General features: G+C 47.2%; 1 protein-coding gene across 2 annotated transcripts in view; it reads right to left on the bottom strand.

Annotated features, from left to right (window-relative positions):
- The window catches only part of cdh31 (cadherin 31), a 232,429-nt gene that overhangs the window by 201,907 nt on the left and 11,816 nt on the right, over positions 1-18,706 (bottom strand). Inside the window, exons 2-3 of one of the 2 annotated variants that reach the window (XM_070898170.1) lie at positions 17,506-17,638; positions 6,138-6,237 (exon numbers count right to left, since the gene is read on the bottom strand). The gene's annotated coding sequence lies outside the window, so the exon portion shown is untranslated. The remainder of the gene's footprint in view (positions 1-6,137; positions 6,238-17,505; positions 17,639-18,706) is intronic. The other variant, XM_070898171.1, reaches the window with a different exon arrangement.

Here is an 18,706-nt window from a genome sequence, read left to right as displayed (position 1 = left end):
TCTGTTAGTGTTTCTTTCTCACTGGAATATACTTTTGCTGAGAGTTATGAAATATCTCCTTAAATGTCTGCCACTACTTATCTACCGTCTTACCCTTTAATCTATTTTCCTATCCACTTTAGCCAACTCTGTCTTCTTTCTTTGTAATTGCCTTTATTTAAGTTCAGGACACTAGTTTGAGACCCAAGTTTCTCACCCTCAAACTGAATTTGAAATTCTAACATGCTATGATCACTCTTCCTTAGAGGATCCTTTACTATGAGATCATTAATTAATCCTCTGATGCCAGCCTTCTGTGTATTCCCCCTCTTGTTTCCCCAGCTGCCTCGGTCCGACTCTCTGGAACCTCTCACCTAAACATCTTCATCTCATCACTGCTGTCACCACTTTTAAAAACCTTTTAAGACATTTAAAAATCAAGACCCATCCCTTTTCCCTTGCTGTTGGTCGGTCCTCCTAATCTCTATTTTCTATCTCAGATCTGTTTCCCTTATAACTATTTGTTGAGCACCTTATAAATTCCCTTATGCTAAAAACAACATATGAAGTTAAGTTGTTGTTACCCACAGCTCCACTGACTGACTTGCACTCGTTTTCAGGGAACTTTGAAAAGTAATAACCTGGAGCTGAGAGGACAGGTTTACCTGGTGAGCAGATTATCTACATAGCGAACCTGCTCTGCCTCGGCCATTATCTGATTTATTAGTGCCATGTCACTGTGCATCTGGGTGAAATGAGGCTACGCGCAGTTTCCAAAACATTTTGAATAACTATAGATACTGGCTATTGCTTTCTTCCCAATTGCTCTGTGTGTGTGGTGGTGGTATGAAGGCCAACAGCTATCCACTGTAATCGCTGTATCGCTATGTCTGTTTTATTAGGCTCTGTGGCTTGTACGGCATAATCCAGAGATGGCCTTGTGGATGATCCTGCCAAAGGTGTGAAGTCTTTCATGGTTCAACAGGATAATCAAATTCAACCATGACATGGTACAAACTGGTAAAGGCCAAAGTCGGGCTGATGTCAGGAAGCACTTCTGCACACAAAGAGCAATCAATACCTGGAACTGTCTTCCAGACAGGATAGTGGAGACAAACATTCTGGTGACCTTCAAGAGTCAGTTAGATGCTATGATGGGAGGATCATGGATTTTAATGGAAGGATGAGCTAGGTTAGCTGGAGGCCTGCAATTGCATTATGACAGGCAACCAGTTACAAAGAAAATCCAATTATAAATGTTTAAGTAGGAATTACATTGTAAATGTTAACATTAAAGAATGACTGAAAATTGTGACATTAAGGATTAAGGTTTCTGGATAGGAATTGGTAGCAGTATCAGAATGTGTGACTTTTAAATATATGTGTGCTCAGTTAGGTGACCTCAGGTGGGCCAACAGCAAGTGCCTTCAACACCTTGGCTTCAGGTAGGAAAACACAAATCAGAGTTGTTGACAAGGACATCCAAATGTTGATTCTGTTGCAATATAAGGTTTGCTGAATGCAGAATCCATCTCTCATTTTATGAGTTTGAGAACTCAATTGTTCAAGATGACTAAGAAGTAAAACAGAAGAGAAGTGGCTTTTAAATTCTCGAGACTAGAGAATAAAAGGATATGAAAGATGCGGGTTGTGATAATATTATTAACCAAAGATTTAAATGTATTCAACAATACAACCCAAGAATGTGTTTCAAGCTGTAACACACTAACAGACAGTTTTAAAATAATATCTACCATCTTTTCTGATTGATATGTTTTCCTATTTCAGTTTTGCTATGATTGTCAATACTGCTACCAATCACTATTAACATGGACCAGATTAAAGAGAACATTTGTTGCCTTTAGCGCAGTAACTGTAAATGTAAATGTAGCACTTAACTTATTAGCAGCTAAAGAATTCAATTACTGTATCTTTTTGTCTGTAAAATTAAAGATGACCATATTCAATAATGTGGAATTAATATTTAATATTTAACTATTCTCCTGAAATTCAATGAAAACAGAAATCTAATCACTCTCAACGAATCCATATTGATCATCTGAAACCAGAGATCAGATCAGAGGTGTATGATGTTCTTTATAATATATATCTTAAATGGTGAGCATTTTATTTCATATATATTTGAATCTGTCAAGTGAATGGTTTAATGAGGAATATATTTTACATTATGAGCTTTTGTTCCTTATGTCGTGCTGTGTGACCTTCAGGAATGTCAGATTGTCCGGTATTGTCATGACCAAAGAACTATCCAAAAACAAATGGGAAGAGGGAATTTTACAAGAATAAAATCTTTGGTATCTCTGGTATCATTTCATCAAGTGGCAGTTTTACTAACTGTTGTGTATGTATAAGTATATACCCTGTACACTCAATGTACAGTTACATAAGACCACTGAATGTATCTTCACACTGTATACACATTGCCTGTACCACCAGAGGGTGCAACTGGTGGAGACCTAGGGGTCACCTGCACACTGCAGGTAACCAGGTATAAAAGGGAGCTCACCATACTGTACCCTCATTCAGGAGCTGCAATAAATGGACTAAGATCACCGCAGTTCAAGTGGAGTCATTACTAGAGTGCTTACAGACACAATACTAACAACCAAAGGCGCCGTGATTTTAGGCTCCATTAAGGCTCATAAATAGGCGAATTTGGGGCACAGCAGAGTGGAAATATGGGCTGCAATCAGTTGTGTTCAATCTCTGCCCATAATGTGCATCAGTCACACTTCCAGTGGCATTTTAAATAGTGCGTGTCAGAAAGAGGTGGATACATAGAAACATAGAAAATAGGTGCAGGAGTAGGCCATTCGGCCCTTCTAGCCTGCACCGCCATTCAATGAGTTCATGGCTGAACATGCAACTTCAGTACCCCATTCCTGCTTTCTCACCATACCCCTTGATTCCCCTAGTAGTAAGGACTTCATCTAACTCCTTTTTGAATATATTCAGTGAACTGGCCTCAACAACTTTCTGTGGGAGAGAATTCCACAGGTTCACCACTCTCTGGATGAAGAAATTCCTCCTCATCTCGGTCCTAAATGGCTTACCCCTTATCCTTAGACTGTGTCCCCTGGTTCTGGACTTCCCCAACATTAGGAACATTCTTCCTGCATCTAACCTGTCTAACCTCATCAGAATTTTAAACGTTTCTATGAGGTCCCCTCTCATTCTTCTGAACTCCAGTGAATACAAGCCCAGTTGATCCAATCTTTCTTGATAGGTCAGTCCCGCCATCCCGGGAATCAGTCTGGTGCACCTTCGCTGCGCTCCCTCAATAGCAAGAATGTCCTTCCTCAGGTTAGGAGACCAAAACTGTACACAATACTCCAGGTGTGGCCTCACCAAGGCCCTGTACAACTGTAGCAACACCTCCCTGCCCCTGTACTCAAATCCCCTCGCTATGAAGGCCAACATGCCATTTGCTTTCTTAACCGCCTGCTGTACCTGCATGCCAACCTTCAATGACTGATGTACCATGACACCCAGGTCTCTTTGCACCTCCCCTTTTCCTAATCTGTCACCATTCAGATAATAGTCTGTTTCTCTGTTTTTACCACCAAAGTGGATAACCTCACATTTATCCACATTATACTTCATCTGCCATGCATTTGCCCACTCACCTAACCTATCCAAGTCACTCTGCAGCCTCATAGCATCCTCCTCGCAGCTCACACTGCCACCCAACTTAGTGTCATCCGCAAATTTGGAGATACTACATTTAATCCCCTCGTCTAAATCATTAATGTACAGTGTAAACAGCTGGGGCCCCAGCACAGAACCTTGCGGTACCCCACTAGTCACTGCCTGCCATTCTGAAAAGTACCCATTTACTCCTACTCTTTGCTTCCTGTCTGACAACCAGTTCTCAATCCACGTCAGCACACTACCCCCAATCCCATGTGCTTTAACTTTGCACATTAATCTCTTGTGTGGGACCTTGTCGAAAGCCTTCTGAAAGTCCAAATATACCACATCAACTGGTTCTCCCTTGTCCACTCTATTGGAAACATCCTCAAAAAATTCCAGAAGATTTGTCAAGCATGATTTCCCTTTCACAAATCCATGCTGACTTGGACCTATCATATCACCTCTTTCCAAATGCACTGCTATGACATCCTTAATAATTGATTCCATCATTTTACCCACTACCGATGTCAGGCTGTTTTCTCTCTCCCTCCTTTTTTAAAAAGTGGGGTTACATTGGCTACCCTCCACTCCATAGGATCTGATCCAGAGTCAATGGAATGTTGGAAAATGACTGTCAATGCATCCACTATTTCCAAGGCAACTTCCTTAAGTACTCTGGGATGCAGTCCATCAGGCCCTGGGGATTTATCGGCCTTCAATCCCATCAGTTTCCCCAATACAATTTCCCGACTAATAAGGATTTCCCTCAGTTCCTCCTCCTTACTAGACCCTCCGACCTCTTTTATATCCGGAAGGTTGTTTGTGTCCTCCTCAGTGAATACCGAATCAAAGTACTTGTTCAATTGGTCCGCCATTTCTTTGTTCCCCATTATGACTTTCCCTGATTCTGACTGCAGGGGACCTATGTTTGTCTTTACTAACCTTTTTCTCTTTACATATCTATAGAAACTTTTGCAATCCGTCTTAATGTTCCCTGCAAGCTTCTTCTCGTACTCCATTTTCCCTGCCCTAATCAAACCCTATGTCCTCCTCTGCTGAGTTCTAAATTTCTCCCAGTCTCCGGGTTCGCTGCTATTTCTGGCCAATTTGTATGCCACTTCCTTGGCTTTAATACTATCCCTGATTTCCCTTGATAGCCACGGTTGAGCCACCTTCCCTTTTTTATTTTTACGCCAGACAGGAATGTACAATTGTTGTAGTTCATCCATGCGGTCTCTAAATGTCTGCCATTGCCCATCCACAGTCAACCCCTTCAGTATCATTCGCCAATCTATCCTAGCCAATTCACGCCTCATACCTTCAAAGTTACCCTTCTTTAAGTTCTGGACCATGGTCTCTGAATTAACTGTTTCATTCTCCATCCTAATGCAGAATTCCACCATATTATGGTCACTCTTCCCCAAGGGGCCTCGCACAACGATATTGCTAATTAATCCTCTCTCATTACACAACACTCAGTCTAAGATGGCCTCCCCCCTAGTTGGTTCCTCGACATATTGGTCTAAAAAACCATCCCTTATGCACTCCAGGAAATCCTCCTCCACCGTATTACTTCCAGTTTGGTTAACCCAATCGATGTGCATATTAAAGTCACCCATTATAACTGCTGAACCTTTATTGCACGCACCCCTAATTTCATGTTTGATGCCCTCCCCAACATCACTACTACTGTTTGGAGGTCTGTACACAACTCCGACTAACGTTTTTTGCCCTTTGGTATTCTGCAGCTCTACCCATATAGATTCCACATCGTCCAAGCTAATGTCCTTCTGAACTATTGCCTTAATTTCCTCCTTAACCAGCAATGCTACCCCACCTCCTTTTCCTTTTATTCTATCTTTCCTGAATGTTGAATACCCCTGGATGTTGAGTTCCCAGCCCTGATCATCCTGGAGCCACGTCTCCATAATCCCAATCACATCATATTTGTTAACATCTATTTGCACAGTTAATTCATCCACCTTATTGTGGATACTCCTTGCATTAAGACACAAAGCCTTCAGGCTTGTTTTTTTAACACCCTTTGTCCTTTTAGAATTTTGCTGTACAGTGGCCCTTTTTGTTCTTTGCCTTGGGTTTCTCTGCCCTCCACTTTTCCTCATCTCCTTTCTGTCTTTTGCTTTTGCCTCCTTTTTGTTTCCCTCTGTCTCCCTGCATTGGTACCCATCCCCCTGCCATATTAGTTTAAATCCTCCCCAACAGCACTAGCAAACACTCCCCCTAGGACATTGGTTCCGGTCATGGCCAGGTGCAGACCGTCCGGTTTGTACTGGTCCCACCTCCCCCAGAACCGGTCCCAATGCCCCAGGAATTTGAATCCCTCCCTGCTGCACCACTGCTCAAGCCACGTATTCATCTGCGCTATCCTGCGATTCCTGCTCTGACTATCACGTGGCACTGGTAGCAATACTTAGGGGCAGAAATTCTGAGGCAGGCTTCCCACGGGCAAATCAATAAAGAATAGAAATAAAATGCGCACTTACCTGAAGCTGCTGCGCCTGCTTGAACTCCCAATCCACAGGCCTCCTCTCCCTGTGACGTGCAGCGCATGCACGTCGGGACGTCCGCAGGAGTCATGTGTGCCTGGACACCCAATCACAAGTAAGTATTTTCTCATTCATTGTAATAGGAGTTTCGTAAGTCACAAAAAATACATAAAACATTTAAAAAACACCTCACACAATAAACTAATAGAAATTAAAAATGTTACACATGTTTTTTTAAAGAAAAAAAATTGCCGATTTAAAAAAAAAGTTAGGGTTAGGGTTTAAAATAACACCTGAATGGGCAGGATGTTAACATAAATGTGTTTTTTAAATTTTTATTTTAATCATGTTTTTTCTATGTTTTTAAACAATTACGCCTGTAAAAGTAGGCTATGTGCCCGCTTTTTCAGGCACAAGAGTTTTGAGGACATTTGCCGTGCAAGATATGGGTAAATAGCCCAAACTCCCACGTACAAATGTCCTCGCTCCCGATGTGTGGATGATCTGTCAAGCTCCAGCTTGACAGTTCGGAAAAGCGGTTTTCAGCGCATGCGAATTGCGCGCTGAAAAGCGGCTTTTCCGATGCCTTCCTGGATCTGTAGAAACTTCGTACGGGCCCGGGACGTCGGAAATTCTGCCCTTTAATTTCATTATTTGAATGGTGGGTGATAATGTCATAGGGCTAGATTTTCCATTATTTTGGTATGCATAACGCCCACTTAATGTCCATTTTAACGCTGAAATGAGGTGTAATGCCCAGATATCGCCCACTTAGCCATAAAATGGAAACTGACGACCATTTTTCGGTCACTTATTGGCAAGCGTTACTTTCGCCATGTATGTAATGCTGGGAAAAAATAATACCGCCCGCCCACTTTTTTTGGGCAGAATCATCAGAATGGGCGAAACCAACACCCATAATATCGCCCAGAGTTACTTTCGGCACGTAATTAACACCGGGATTCAAAAACACCGACCGCCCACTTTTTTTTGTCGTAAAGATCACATTTGCCGAAACTATTGCCCAGTATATCGCCCAGCGTCACTTTCAGCATCTCGCCCACAATATCGCTCGCCCAAAACACCACTCTGAAAAAGTGGAACTGTTCTGAACTAATCACAGTGGTGTGGATGCCATTTTTCAAATAGCAGGTCGCTTCATTGAAAAGACTGCTTCAACTTCGGGGGAGTTTGGATTGATTCTGGAGTTCTTCTCAGGTGAAGTGATCATCTGAACAGACATCTTTTCAGACTGTGGACGATTGGGTTTTACTGTAGGTGTTTTTTAATGTTGAAAATTATTGCTTGGTGAACAATCGGCATTATACTTTTATTGGAATGGGGCCAGCCATTTCTCAGCCTGCATCGATTACAACGCAGATGCTGCAGAGTGCAAATGGCACAACGTCTAATTCACAGCATTATGTGCCCAATCTAAGATGTGCCAGAATGATGAAGAGGTCCAGACCATACACACCCCGCACTTACAGGGAGAAGCGGTCTTACTCAGACATATCCGAGAACACCTGCCTTCAGAAACTGTGCTTCCAGAAAGTGGTGATCAGTGAAATATGCCAGCTCATCAGAGCACATTTGCAGCCTGCCAGCACCTCCAGGACATCACTGTCCTTTCAGGCCTCCGCGGTCGCCATTTCCCCTCTGTCTCAGCATGCCACCACACATTGCTGCATTAGGCAGGTCACGGAGGCCCTGTACACACGTAGGATGGATTTTATCAGCTTCCCAATGACCATGGAGGCTCAGACTGACAGGGTTGGAGCATTCTATCACATTGTTAAGTTCCCCAAGGTGCAGGGAGCAATACAGTGCACTCACATCGCCATGCGGGCACCTTCTCAAGACCCAGAGGTTTTTTGCAACAGAGGATTTCACTCCTTGAAGGTCCAACTAGTTGTCGACCACAACCAGATAATTATGGCAATGAATGCCAAATGTCCGGGCAGCTTCGATGAGGCTCACATCCTGCGTGAGATCGCTGTCTCTGACATGTTAGCAGTCAGCCACAAGGACAATGCTGGATGCTTGGTGACAACCGATATGGCCTAGCCACCTGCCTGATGACCCCCCCCTGCGTGACACCCACACTGAGGCCGAGAAGCGATACAACGAGAGCCACAGAGCCGCACGTAATGTGGTCCAGAAAACAATTAGTGTGCTTAAGCCGCGCTTTAGATGCCTGGAGCACTCAGGAGGGGAGTTACAATACAATCCTGAGCAAGTAGCTCAATTCATGTTCGTGTGCTCCATGCTGCACAACCTGGCTATCAGGAGGGGACAAGAATTGCCAGAACGGACTGATGGCCCACCTCAGGAGAGAGAGGAAGAGGAGGACGAGGGGCTGAACGCTGACTTTGGGCCAGACAATCAGGCTGACTGTGTAACCATGCCCACGGCCCCCCTCCAGAATGCAGGAAAGGGCCTGTGGTGGCTACATAGCTGCAAGACTCTTGCATCAGGAGCTCATAAATGAGTGCTTTGCCTGAAAGTACGTTGCTATTATTGACAAAGCTGACACACTGCTGTGTTTGTGCAGCTCTGACATCAATGGTGGGCATCACCTTGGTGCCAGTTAAAGTTTAAGTTGATTTAAGTTAAGTGTAATTATACCCTTTCATGTTAAGGAATCACCAGTGTGTAACGGTCCAGCTATCTGAGACATTGCGCAACAAGGTTATGTTGAATAAAAAACATTTAATACAACCATTGGTCTGAAATCATAAGTATCACAGGCAAAAACACCCCACCCCACCCCACTTTTTCAACCATTGATATCAATCAAATGGTCAACATGTCCAGTAACACAGAACACAAATGCAAAGCAGGAGGGTGGCCCCCTCTCCCCATACAACAAATTGCATACATCGAGATGGAGATATAACACAGCCATCACCTGCGAGCATGCACCTCACTTTCCTTCTCCCCTCCCCTTCTTCTCCCCACCTCTATCTCTTCGCCTCCTTGCTCCACACCGCCTGGCCGAGGAGCTCCTCGGGCGGTATCTCATTGGGGGGGATGAAGGCAGAACCGGTGGTTGCACCGGTATGGGAGCGGGGGGTACCGAGGTGGAAACATTCTCGGATCCAGAAGCAGGATCTTGCTCCTGCCTCTCATCTGTCAATGGCACTGGGGGTGCGGAACCTAGGGGTGGAGTGCCGCGCTCCGGGACCACTGGGAGGCCTGTTCCACGAGTGTTCCTGGCTATCGCCTCCAGAGCCTCCGTCATCCGCGGAACGTACCCCATCATTGTGCCAGAGATGCTGGCCAGATGTCGGGATATTCCCCCCCAATGCATTTAGGATCTGGTCACCTATGTCTACAGTTCTCCTGGACAACTTAACCATCTCTCTGCTCTCATCTGGCACTCGTGGACCAGACATGCCGCGTCCACGAAACCTCTGCGGGGTCAGCGCCATCCTGGGGACAAATGGGGACAAATGGGGTGCCCTGTGGCGAGGTGCTTGGACCCGGTACCTTCAGAGAAGAGGGGGGAATGGCCGGAGGGAGCACGAGATGGCCTTGGGGTGGAATGCCTTCTGGAGCCTGGTGATGCAGACTCCTCGAAGTCCGTGCTCTCATCCATAGAGAACAGACCTGGAGAATTGTCGGACGAGAATCGCAGCTCCTCAGCACCAGATGTAGGATCGTCCGCCGAGTCCGGCCCCATGCCCCTACCTGCTGGCCTCTGTGGCCTTGCCTTGGGAAGCTCTGCTGGCTGAGCTGCAAAATACAAATGAGGTTATTAGAGGAGAAGGGGCTGCTACGGTGAGTCCACACAGCATATGCACGACAAAAGCACCACCGCTATCAAAATCTTCACAGACATCACATTTCATGACCATCAACACATTCTGCATTGCAATAATTCTCATGAGGCCTGCATTATTTATAGGACTATTTTAGAAATCATCTATCATATATTATTCTTTGGATATGAGTGGGCGTGGCAACTATTGACTTTAGATCACGCATGGTGTAAACTTTACTCACGTGGCATCACTTCAGAGTCTGCAGCTGCCTGCATGGCCGATCAGGGATGCCTCCCCACTAGTGCAAGCACCCGCTCCTCCATGTCAGTGATGTAGCTGGTGACTAGTGGCCCCCCACCCGTTCGCCTCTGCTCGGACCTATTCATCGAGAGCTTCTTCTATAAAAGGTAACAGGACAACATGGCATGAGATAATTATGTGATATCATTGCTAGGTACTGTCACAGAGATTGATACAACACATAACCGACAGATGCAATCATGATTATTGTTGTGTTCCTAACACAGAAGAGACTGCACTCATGAGGTTAGAGTAACAGTGACCTCAGTCTTTATGAAGACACTCCAGAGTAACAGGCCTTAGGGGCCGGCTTATATACAGTGCTCCCAAGGGATGCTGGGATCCCTTGGGACTTCAGGGAATGCGCTCCCTGGTGGCAGAACATGGGAATGCATGCTTTACAGCTACACATCACTCCTCCGCAAAGTCAAAGTGAAAACTATTTACAAGGTGAGGCGGTCGGGAGCCTTTCTTTCCCTGGTGGACCGCCTCTGTACAAATGTCTGTTCTGGTGTGTTGGCTGTGCGCTCACTGGGCTGGTATGTTGTTGGCCCTGCAGGGCTGCTAGGTGAGCCTGGCCTTGCTGGGCTGTTGGGCGTGATAGGTTCGATTTCCTGGTCCGGGGTGGTGTCGTTGATCCTTTGGGTGTGTGTTGTGGGCTCGAAAAAGGTGGTGTCTGCTGTGGGTTGTTCAGGGCAGTCTGTGAACCGCAGCCTCGCTTGGTCCAGGTGCTTTCTGCAAATTTGTCCATTGTCTAGTTTTGACTACAAACACTCTACTCCCTTCTTTAGCTATCACCGTGCCCACGATCCACTTGGGACCAAGTCCATAGTTTAGCACATACACAGGGTCATTCAGATCAATTTCCCGTGACACAGTGGCGCGACCATCGTTTACATTTTGTTGCTGTAGACTGCTCTCTACCTGATCATGCCGGTTGGGGTGAAACAGCGAGAGTCTGGTTTTAAGTGTCCTTTTCATGAGTAGCTCAGCCGGGGGCACCCCTGTGAGCGAGTGGGGTCTTGTGCGGTAGCTGAGCAGTACTCAGGACAGGCGGGTTTGGAGTGAGCCTTCTGTGACTATTTGAGGCTCTGTTTGATTGTTTGTACTGCCCGCTCTGCCTGCCAATTGGAGGCTGGTTTCAGCGGGGCCGAGGTGACATGTTTGATCCCATTGCGGGTCATGAATTCTTTAAATTCGGCACTGGTGAAACATGGTCCGTTGTCACTGACCAATATGTCAGGCAGACCGTGGGTGGCAAACATGGCCCTCAGGCTTTCAATGGTGGTGGTGGCGGTGCTTCCCGACATTACTTCACATTCAATCCATTTTGAAAAAGCATCCACCACCACCAGTAACATTTTACCGAGAAACGGGCCCGCATAGTCGACATGGATCCTCGACCATGGTCTGGAGGGCCAGGACCACACGTGAGCACACACGCTGCATTGTTGGACACAGGACTCTAAGTCAGAGTCAATACCGGGCCACCACACATGGGATCTGGCTATCGCTTTCATCATTACTATACCCAGGTGTGTGCTGTGGAGATCTGAGATGAACGTCTCCCTGCCCTTTTTGGATAGCACTACGTGGTTACCCCACAACAGGCAGTCTGCCTGAATGCACAGCTCGCCCTTTCGCCGCTGGAACGGCTTGATTAGCTCTTGAATTTCAACAGGGATGCTGGCCCAGCTCCCATGCAGTACAGTTTTTTTACTAGCGACAGCAGAGGATCTTGGCTGGTCCAAGTCCTAATCTGGCAGACCGTGACAGATGATTTATCATTTTCAAACGCTTCCATGACCATCAACAAGTCTGCGGGCTGCGCCACCATCAACAAGTTTGCAGGCTGCGCCATTTCCATCCCCGTGGTGGGCAATGGTAGCCGACTGAGAGCATCCGCACAGTTCTCGGTGCCTGGCCTGTGGCGGATGGTACAGTTATACGCTGATAGCGCGAGTGCCCACCTTTGTATGCGGGCTGAGGCATTAGTATTCATCCCCCTGTTTTCAGCGAACAGGGATATGAGGGGCTTGTGATCAGTTTCCAGCTCAAATTTGAGGCCAAACAGGTACTGATGCATTTTCTTTACCCCGAACACACACACGCTAATGCCTCTTTCTCAATCATGCTGTAAGCCTTCTCGATCTTAGACAAGCTGCTGGAAGCATAGGCGACAGGTTGCAACTTCCCCGCAACGTTAGCTTGTTGTAATACACACCCGACTCCGTACGACGATGCATCACATGCTAGCACGAGTCTTTTACATGGGTTATACAATACAAGCAGATTGTTGGAGCATAAAATGTTTCTGGCTTTCTCAAACGCAATTACTTGTTTTTTTTCCCCATACCCAGTTCTCACCTTTACGCAATAACATGTAGGGGCTCTAAGAGGGTGCTTAACCCTGGTAGGAAGTTACAAAAATAGTTGAGGAGTCCCAGGAACGACCGCAGTTCCGTGACGTTCTGTGGCCTGGGCGCATTCCTGATAGCCTCTGTCTTGGCGTCTATGGGCCGAATGCCGTCCGCCGCTATCTTTCTCCCCAACAACTCCACTTCTGTTGCCATGAAGACGCATTTCGACCTCTTCAGCCGCAGCCCTACGCGATCCAGTCGCTGGAGGACCTCCTCCAGGTTTTGTAGGTGCTCGACAGTGACCCGACCCGTGACCAATATGTCATCCTGAAAAACCACCGTGCGTTGTACCGACTTGAGTAGGCTCTCCATGTTTCTCTGGAAGATCGCTGCAGCCGACCGAATTCCAAACGGGCATCTGTTGTAGATGAACAGTCCCTTGTGCGTGTTGATGCAGGTGAGGCCCTTCAAAGACTCCTCCAGCTCTTGCGTCATGTAGGCCAAAGTCAGGTCGAGCTTGCTGAACGTCTTGCCTCTTGCCGGCGTCGCAAATAGGTTGTCTGCCTTAGTAGCGGGTATTGGTCCTGTAGCGAGAAATGATTAATAGTTACTTTATAATCGCCACAAATCCTGATCGTGCCATTACTTTTGAGTACTGGAACAATTGGGCTGGCCCACTCGCTGAATTCCACTGGGGAGATGATGCCCTCGCGTTGCAGCCTGTCCAGCTCGATTTCCACTCTCTCCCTCATCATGTGAGGTACCGCTCGCGCCTTGTGGTGAATGGGTCGTGCCTCTGGGACCAAGTGGATCTGCACCTTCGCCCCAGAAAAGTTTCCAATGCCTGGCTCAAAAAGGGAAGGAAATTTGTTAAGAACCTGGGTACATGAGGCCTCATCGACATGTGATAGCACTCGGATGTCATCCCAGTTCCAATGGATTTTGCCCAGCCAGCTCCTTCCAAGCAGTGTGGGGCCATCGCCCAGGATAATCCAGAGTGGCAGTTCATGCACCGTGCCCTCGTAGATGACCTTGACCATGGTGCTGCCCAGGACAGTGATAAGCTCTTTGGTGTACGTTCTCAGTTTCGTGTGGATGGGGCTCCAGGCTGGCCTGAGTGCCTTGTTGCACCACAGTCTCTCAAACATCTTTTTACTCATGATGGATTGGCTAGCGCCAGTTCCCAGTTCCATGGCTACGGGTAAGCCATTCAATTTTACGTTTAGCATTATAGGTGGACATTTTGTCGAAAATGTGTGCACCCCGTGTACTTCAGCATCTACATCCTCTCTCTGAGGCTCGAAATTGCTTTAATCCACCATGGATCGATCTTCCTCTGCCACATGGTGGTTAGCAGGTTTTGCAGAGCTTGCAGTTCATCTGCAAGCTCGTTGGAGGTGCCCCATTGTTCCACAGCTCTTGCATGCATACCCTTTGAAGCGGCATGAATAGGTTGAATGGAAGCCTCCACAACGCCAACAAGGTGTGAATTGCCTTGCATTCATCCTTTGCTGCGGACTCTGAGTCATCTGGCTCACCTGAGGCCTGCTGGCAGTTACAGACTCGTGGTTTCTGCCCTGTACATTTCTGCTCGCAAGCACAGTTCCAGTTAATTTATGAACATTGCTACCACTTGTGTGCTGAGAGATTTGTTTGGTGTTATCACTGGTGGACATAAACGCCTGTGCTATCGCAATGGCCATGCTGAGGGTCGGTGTCTCTACAGTCAAAAGTTTTCGTAGGATGGTCTCATGGCCAATGCCCAGTACAAAAAAGTCTCTGAGCATTTGCTCCAGGTAGCTATCAAACTCACACTGTCCTGCAAGTCGCCTTAGCTCGGCAACGTAGCTCGCCACTTCCTGACCTTCAGGTCGCTGGCACGTATAGAACCGATACCTTGCCATCAGCACGCTCTCCCTCGGGTTAAGATGCTCCCGAACCAGTGTACACAGCTCCTCATACGACTTAGCTGTTGGTTTCACCGGAGCCAGAAGATTCTTCATGAGGCTGTAGGTCGGTGCCCCGCAGATCGTGTGGAGAACCGCTCTCCTTTTTGCAGCGCTTCCTTCTCCGTCCAGCTCATTGGCTGCAAAGTACTGGTCTAGCCATTCGACATAGACTTCCCAGTCCTCACTCTCCGAGAACTTCTCCAGGATGCCCACAGCTTGCTGCATCTTTACGTTGGATTTGTGTACTCGTCGCCTGTTGTTGTGTTCCTAACACAGATGAGACTGCACACAGGGAGGTTAGATTAACAGTGACCTCAGTCTTTAATAAGACACTCCAGAGTGAGGAACAGGCCTTCGGGGCCGGCTTATATACAGTGCTCCCAAGGGATGCTGGGATCCCTTGGTACTTCAGGGGATGCGCTCCCTGGTGGCGGAACATGGGAGTGCATGCTTTACAGATACACAACAATTATTATGATAATTATCATTCTTTACCTAAAGATGTGCACCGTGACCACAGGCTTTGAGTGAAACTTTCCCGATAAAAGTGAAAGACCTCACATCTTATGATAGTCACTCTTGACTCTTACAAATCAAATTATATAAATACATAAGTACATGTAAATAAATGTAATACTTAACTCTTGCGGATCCAATAAGGTCGTTCCATCGCTTGTGGCATTGGTTGCCCTCACGCAGATCGTTGATCGCCGACGAGACCACCTCTGCTATCTCAGCCTATATCTTCTGGTAGGCCTTTGGGGTGGGTTTCCCATGCCCTCCCAGTGTCAAATCATCCCAGAGTGACACGAGGATGGCATTAGCCTCGTCCGAGAACCTCCTCGCTCTTTTGCGCCCTCCAATGTTTTCTTCTCCCAGCTCACTGCTCTCGTCAGCGTCAGTCTCCACAGCATGCTGTGTCGCCTCCTCCACTCCCTCCATTATAGGCACCAAATTCGGGAAAATATCTGGCTGGTAACAGCTCTTTCTTTTTTGCACAATTTGCTATAAACCTCAAAACTCTCCCTTCTTCCTCCCAAAGCAGCCACACCACACCCACACACGCCTTCACTCCCTCGCTGCTCCCCCTTTCTCTGTCTCCTGTTAGGCACATGCCATGATGACCCTTGATCTCCTGAATCGCAGGAATCGAGCATTGCCATGCCATTGCTAAGGACGGCAACACTTTGCAGCAGGAGGTCAGAGAGATTTAACGCTAACGCCCTTTTCATATCGCTCGTGGTAACGCCCAATTTTTAAAATGTAGACTAAGGGTTTGAAAATGGGCGACAAGCCAGTGATCTGAAAACCTATTTTTACCGCCCTCACCGGAAATAACGCCAATTTTTGGGTGATCTGCACAAAAGTGTATAATCTAGCCCATAGAGACCTTCTGCCCTTTCCTCCTGTTTACACTGGATCTAGGCTCAAACAGCTACACGTTCATGTATAACGGATATCCAGGATTGCTACTGTTCAAGAAGAAAGTGAATTTAAAAGCGATAGAGGAAATCAAACTAATGCATTCGGAGGATGTTTTCTAAGTGGGTTCGTGTTCTTTTTTCCCCTCACTATTTTGTCCACTTACTTGTTCATAAGGCGTTTTACCACAAGTTTTGGCACTGCCATATTTTGCTTAATTCAGTAAATACTGAAAAACTATTGCATTATCAGAAATGATGATAGAATAGCACAGAAGGAGGCCATTCGGCCCATCGAGTCTGCGCCGGTTCTTTCGAAGAGCAATCCAGTCAGCCCCAATCATTGCAATTTTTTCTCCTTCAAGTATATATCCAATTCCCTTTGAAGGCTGCTATTGAATCTGCATCCTCCACCCTATCAGGCAGTGCATTCCATATCATAACCACCCATTGCATATAATAAGTATTTTACTCATGTCGCCTCTGGTTCTTTTGCCAATCACCTTAAATCTGTGCCCGCTGGTTATTGACCTTTCAGCCATTGGAAACAGTTTCTCTTTATTTACTCTATCTAAACCCTTAACGATTTTAAATACTTCTATCAAATCTCCTCTTAGCCATCCCTGCTCCAAGGAGACTGTGACCTTTTTGTTTTCTCTTTTGTAATTAAAGGCACAATGTGCCTCCTTACCTCATTGTAATGCCTAGATATGTAGGGAACAAAATTGCTCCACACCCAGATTGGAGGTGGTAACCTTCCAGGGCCGGGATTTTTATCGCCCGGCTCGGAAGTTCCACCCTTGACATGGAATTGGGCCATACACCCTACAATGCCCCCCCCCTCCCCCCCCACACCTTCCATTAAAGGGGAGGGCCGCTGTGAACTCTGCATTGACCTTTGGTGGCCACCACTGGGCTACCAGGGACGCGTGAGACCGGGCCAGCTGCCCGGCACCCAAGACGGAGTGTCGGGCTGCACAATGGTGACCCGGTCCAAACTAGGGCCGCCATGGTCAGGCCAACCTGAGTCGGCCAGGCAATAAAAATGGTGGCCCGGGAAGCTAAAGACCTCCCCTTGAAATGACGTTCTGGGAGCGGATGTCCGCCAGCTTCACGACACGCAAAGCTGGAGTTGTCATCCGCCCAGGCCAGCCCCACGGCCTGCGGGGCAATTTCCCCCGTAGGATGGAAAGGGGTTGGCGTGGGATGGTGAGGGTTGGCGTGCACAGTGATGACATTATCGCCGATTGCGCGCCAGCCCAGGGCACTAACTGCGGGGCGCTGCTGGGACAGCGCCCCCCCAAAACCTCTGGGGCTGTTTCCCAGGAGGCGGTAGTGCCCCCCTCCCTCGGGTGAAAAAGTCCTTGTGCCCTGTTAGCACCACCCAAAGGCACTAACGGGGCTATAAGGGGCAATTTCGCCCCCTTAAAGTGCTGTGGTTAAAGGGACAGTGACATTGTGATAGAACTTGATTTCAATGCAGTGAGGAGGGAGAGCGAATTTGGAGGAACAAAAAGTAAAATGCAAGGTAGAAAATTGTCTATTCTGAATTTCCCTCTTGTACTTACAGTAATTATTGATGTAAACTTATTTTCCAGGGTGTTACAAGTGGAGGGTTTGCAGACAGGATGCTCCAACCAAACATCACGTTTAGATCTGACAGAGTCGCTCAATTCATCAGGGCCTGAATATCAACAGCATCTGAAAATGGAAGGAGAAAGCAGCAATCACAGTGTGGACAAACTGTACGCGTGCTACTCCTTCAGCCCATCATCCAGCCTGGGGAGGCATAAGCGCACTAGGGAGAGACAATGGAAATGTGGGGAGAGATTCAGTCACCCCTCCGAGCAGGAAAGGCATCAACGCAGTCACATCAGAAAATGGCCGTTCACCTGCTCCGTGTGCGGGAAGGGATTTAATCAGAGTGGGCACCTGCTGAAATACCAGCGCCTACACACTGGGGAGAGGCCGTTCACCTGCTCCGTGCGGGAAGAGATTCGTACTAAAATGCTCCGTGCTGCGACACCAGCGTCTACACACTGGGGAGAGGCTGTTCAATCAAGGATCCATTTGCCTGTTCAGGTGAATGCTAAAGAATTGGTGGCACTATTGGAAAAAGAGCAGAAGATTATTTTAAAATCCCAGCCAACATTCTTCCCTCAAACAATACCACAGAAAGCAGATTAACTGGTCATTCACCTCATTGCTGTTTGTGGGATCATGCTAGCATATCTACCCACATAATGATAGTGACTGCATTTCAAAAGTAATTTATGTGAAGTTCTTTGATACATTTGGGGAATTTTTGTGTCGACCGTACATCCATGTCAGCAGGGGACCCAAATTTTGTTTCAGATGCCACAATACAGTGAGCTGCCAGAACGAAATGCCCTCCCAAATAAGCAGCTTGCTTATTTGGAAGTGCGAAATTGGGCAGGGCAGCCAAATGAGAAGGGCTGATAACAGCGAAGAAGGTGACTGGATTGGACGTCACCATAACCCAGGTCGGTGATTGGAGCATGGGCAGGTACAGCAGGAGTGGTGAGGTCGGGGCGAAGGAGCTGCGAGAGATTGCAGAGCGATGTGATCGGGACCCAGGAGAGGCGTGAGTTCGGGCCCAGGGGCATCACGGGCCAGCGATATGTGTGCGCACTAGGTCCGTGCAGCAGAGTTGGTCTTGGGTAACTCTTGCCACTGGACCAAGAACAAGCTCTGTCAAGCCCGTGTGATGGCTGGTGTGCAACGGTCACTGAAACACCTGTGAACCGC

Source organism: Pristiophorus japonicus, chromosome 13 (genome assembly GCF_044704955.1).
Source record: "Pristiophorus japonicus isolate sPriJap1 chromosome 13, sPriJap1.hap1, whole genome shotgun sequence".
Classification (NCBI taxonomy): Eukaryota; Metazoa; Chordata; class Chondrichthyes; family Pristiophoridae; genus Pristiophorus; species Pristiophorus japonicus.
Note: the sequence above shows the minus strand (reverse complement) of the source record. Positions and strands in the feature narration are given on the sequence as shown.